Here is a 4939-nt window from a genome sequence, read left to right on the forward strand (position 1 = left end):
TATATATTATATATTATATATATATATATATTATATATATATATATATATATATTATATATATATATTATAATATATATATATATATATATATATATATATATATATATATATATATATAATATATATAATATATATAATATATATATATATATATATATATATATATATATATATATATATATATATATATATATATATATATATATATATATATATATATATATATATATATTATATATATATATATATATATATATATATATATATATATATATATATATATATATATATATATATATATATATATATATATATATATATATATATATATATATATATATATATATATATATATATATATATATATATATATATATATATATATATATATATATATATATATATATATATATATATATATATATATATATATATATATATATATATATATATATATATATATATATATATATATATATATATATATATATATATATATATATATATATATATATATATATATATATATATATATATATATATATATATATATATATATATATATATATATATATATATATATATATATATATATATATATATATATATATATATATATATATATATATATATATATATATATATATATATATATATATATATATATATATATATATATATATATATATATATATATATATATATATATATATATATATATATATATATATATATATATATATATATATATATATATATATATATATATATATATATATATATATATATATATATATATATATATATATATATATATATATATATATATATATATATATATATATATATATATATATATATATATATATATATATATATATAATGGACATTTTAGTACCGGTTTCAAATCTTTGCGACTTTTTCAACTTAGAGTAAAGTATGAAAAACAATTAAATTGTGGAAAAATTTAATGAAATATTTTTTTTAATATTTCCATAGTTTCCAAATGCAAGGGACATTTTCTTTTTTCTGTCTGTCTCTCTCTTTTTTACTCTTGTGAGGGCTTGGTAATGGGCTGCAGGTAGTAGTCCTAATATTTGGTATGAATTTTTGTTTTTGATTGTTTAAACAGCAGTAGTAGTTGAGAAAGGAGGCGGTGGCGGCGGAGAAGAAGAAGAAGAAGAAGAAGAAGAAGAAGGCGGGAGTGGTATGACAGTAGTAGGATGTTGGTGGAATCCTCTTAAATGGTCAAGTGACCTAAAAGTGACCCGTTGTGGTTGTAATAGTAGTGATTAGAACTGTTCTAAATAACTTCACGGGTAGTGACTGTTCTAAACATATCGTTTTTAATATTTGCGTAGGTATTATTCTAAGGCCCTTGTAAAAGTGTCATTTGTGGTGAACGCATTCAAAAGGGGTTTATATTTTGTGATAAAGTATGACTCTTTGCTAATGCTCTGACTACAGGTTGCATCGTCCCTAAATTGATAGGCGGGAAAAATTCTGAAGCTGGGTTGTTTGTTATTGGCGCAAATTTCAATGTGTTCGCTGAATGCTGTTTTTCTGTATTTCCGAATTTTGATCTGGGATCTATGTAGAGCCATCCTTTGACGTACACTGTTTTCGGTTTGGCCTATGTATTGCTCTCGACACCCAAAACAAGTTAATGCATATATCAGGTTCTCCGAAGCACATGTAAAGTTACTTTTCACTGTAAAACGTTGACCCTGTTTCAACAACGTGACCAAATGCCTTTCGTTTTTATCTATTTGAGAGCTGAGAGAAGGCGCTTATTTTTTTCTCTAGTTAAATCTCTATTCCATCTGTACTCTTTTCCTGTAGCGACGAACACTTAGGTTGTTTATCGCTATTTATATCGAACACAAACTAGTATTCGGTAAAAAGGAAAATATAATTTGTACGTCAATGAGGTTGTTAGCAAATTGATTATTTAATTATTGATACACTATACAGCAAAGCCCACCAATAACTGGGATAAATTTATATTATTGATTATTATAGATTAGATAACAATGCAAAAAAAACAGCATACGAAAGGGTCCCTGGCTTTGGATAAAAGAAAATACAGGAAGTTCAGTTAATTATGATTTTATTCAACATATTCTCTCAGATTAGCACACTTATTGCAGCAGTCCTTCAGTTTTTCTAAGCCCTGTAAAAGAACTCGGAAGGTTGGGCTTCTAACTATGCCTTTTGCGATACCCTAAAATCCAGGAACTTTTCAGCACCCCCTCGTACAAAGAATATACGTCAGATTATTCATAAATTGAAATAAATAAACATATTTTAAGTATTTATTTACTCTAGACAACGAACTTTGTTTGTCGCAAAAAGTGATGCACCAAATTCTTGCTTTCAGCATCAATCATTAGATGTTACAATACAACTAATTTTTGAGTATTGTCTAATTAAATACCCACCGGTCTTGGCAAGATTACAAAAGAGAAAAAGAAAAATGCCTTCTGGTAATTATAGAAATCAATCAAAACTTCTAATTAATCAAATACTGCTGCACTATGTGTAAACATTTTACACAAGGAATATAATTTTGAGAACGAAAAACTAAATAGGGAAAGGTACATTAAATATTAGCGATGTTGACAAATATTTCGTTTATGCAACGAAAATATCTTAGTGCATTAACTTTAAGAAAGAAATATAAATAAGATAAATTCACATTTTTTAGTGTTATAGTAAGCCTTATTCCATAGTCCTGTTTAACATGACTTCAAGGATTTTTGGCGGCTTTAGTGGGGTCCAAGTCCACTCTGTTGCATACACACACATACACACACAAATATATACGCATACAAGCGTACCATTCTGAAGCTGGGTTGTTGTTTGTTATTGGCGCAAATTTTGATGTGTTCGCTGAATGCTGTTTTTCTGTATTTCCGAATTTTGATCTGAGATCTATGTAGATCATTTTTCAACGTAGTAAATTATAGGCATAACTCACATTAAGAATCTCAAATTATGTCATAAAAGCTAATATAAATCAGTCAACTAAGTACGTCGACAGTTTTGGTATATACATTTGTGTGTGTGCGTGCGTGCGTGTGTGTGTGTGTGTGTGTGTGTGTTTGTGTGTGTGTGTGTGTGTGTGTGTGTACATAAGTAGAAATAGGCGTGTTCGTGTGTGTGAGTGATACTGGGTGCATTTTATCGTGGTACCAACATTACGGATGTTGAATGTCCTCAGCAGCGTTAAAGGATTCTCCAATGTTTACGGTTTTCTTTTTTTTTAGCTGACCCTTTATAGAGTGTAAAAGGTGTGTTTTATCATAACACCAGTATTAGTGAGGTTGTCTTATAAGCATCAAAACTAAAAAAGAGTGTGAGGCACATGGCTCAGTGGTTAGGGTGTTGTACTCACGATCGCAAGATCGTGGTTTCAATTCTTAGACCGGGTGGTGGGTTGTGTTCTTGAGCAAAACACTTCATCATGCATTTAAAGACCAAAGACTTTAAATTCCATTTGTATGTATGTTTGTATGATGTATGTATGCATGCAAGCATGTATCTCTGTTTCTTTCTCTCTCTCTCTCTCTCTCTCTCTCTTCTGAACCATATTCATATTGACTCCTCTTCTATCTTTTCTCTTGTCAAAGACAATATTTCTCCAGCGTTCGCCACTTTACCTCGTCTGACCTAACGGCCCATCGTGTTTGTCTTCGTTTGGTTTGTCGTACGTCTCCACTGTCCTGTTTTTGTTACCAACTCTGACCCGCTGCCAATCCCAAATTTTATTTTTGGCTCGCGGGAGCAACTACCCTTCGAAGTCTCATATTGTCGTTCAATGCTTGAAGTGAGTAGATAGACAGCCGACAACTGATGAAGAGTTGTTCTTTATGTTACTTGTCTTGTTTTCCATTTGTTTCTCTCGTTGTTTGCATACCCAAATTTGTTTTCGTACTTCACATTATTTTCGTATTTTGTATTGTTTACGTTTTGTGACGTCCTGTACCCATATGTGTGTGTGTGTGTGTGTGTGTGTGTGTGTGTGTGTGTGTGTGTGTGTGTGTGTGTGTGTGTGTGTGTGTGTATGCATATAGTTTTTTTATTTATATTATTATATGATTGAACGCCATGCATCCATTTCCAAGTAAATTTATATATATATATATATATATATATATATATATATATATATATATATATTTGAAGGTTTGGAGGTGATGTACAGAAATTATATAGAAAAAAATTAAGGTACTCAGAAATCTGGATGTTTGTACATTTACAGATTTTTATTAATGTCACATATTAAATGAAGCGCTTTTCACCTAGTCGTGTAGGTTTTTCAAATTGTTTTGAATTTGAAAAACCTACACGACTAGGTGAAAAGCGCTTCATTTAATATGTGACATTAATAAAAATCTGTAAATGTACAAACATCCAGATTTCTGAGTACCTTAATTTTTTTCTATATATATATATATATATATATATATATATATATATATATATATATATATATATATATATATATATATGTATGTATGTATGTATGTATGTATGTCCATGTAAATGCGTATATATTTATTACATACAGTATTTTATGACATTTGAGTCAACAATCTGAGCTTCATGCTTCACGAAAGATATCAAGTTTAGCTTACTCCAAGATCCTCCAATCTTCAAGCTATCTTCAATTATACTTCAAGGTGGATGTCGGCAGCATGAGATTTTGTGAGAAAAAGCTGTTACTTGCGAGTAAAGACATTTTTGCTTGACAGGGAAGTTGACTTTGAAGTATTTAAACGTAAGTTGCGCCCCTTGGTCAGTCAGTAATTATTCGGATACTGTTTTGTGTATTTTGAAATTGCTTAAATTCTTATAAGTTGAGCTATCTAGAATGTCTAAGTTGGTTGGTAAGCGATCTGGAAGTGGGTGGTGATGTATATACATTATGTTGG

This window comes from Octopus bimaculoides, chromosome 3 (assembly GCF_046866305.1).
Source record: "Octopus bimaculoides isolate indiv1 chromosome 3, ASM4686630v1, whole genome shotgun sequence".
Classification (NCBI taxonomy): Eukaryota; Metazoa; Mollusca; class Cephalopoda; order Octopoda; family Octopodidae; genus Octopus; species Octopus bimaculoides.